Below are 262 nucleotides of genomic sequence, written 5' to 3' on the forward strand. Positions count from 1 at the left end.
GAGTTCCTCCCAGGATCCCCACCGGCCAGCCCAGCGGGAGGGAGGAAGGTGCAGGCCCCACGGGGCCTCTGAGGTGGAGAAAGCAGACCTGACCCTCTCCCCACCTGCCCTCCGCCCCTCCCGGCTCAGGGTGGCAGCCCTGGCCCTTTGCATAATCCTGTGGCTTCGCTATCTTCCCCCGCAGCGGCGCGGAGGGAAGGGCAGCGGCCACCATGGCGACACTCCTGTCCCACTCGCAGCAGCGGCGCCCTCCCCTCTTGCG

This window comes from Myotis davidii, unplaced genomic scaffold (genome assembly GCF_000327345.1).
Source record: "Myotis davidii unplaced genomic scaffold, ASM32734v1 scaffold539, whole genome shotgun sequence".
Taxonomy (NCBI): Eukaryota; Metazoa; Chordata; class Mammalia; order Chiroptera; family Vespertilionidae; genus Myotis; species Myotis davidii.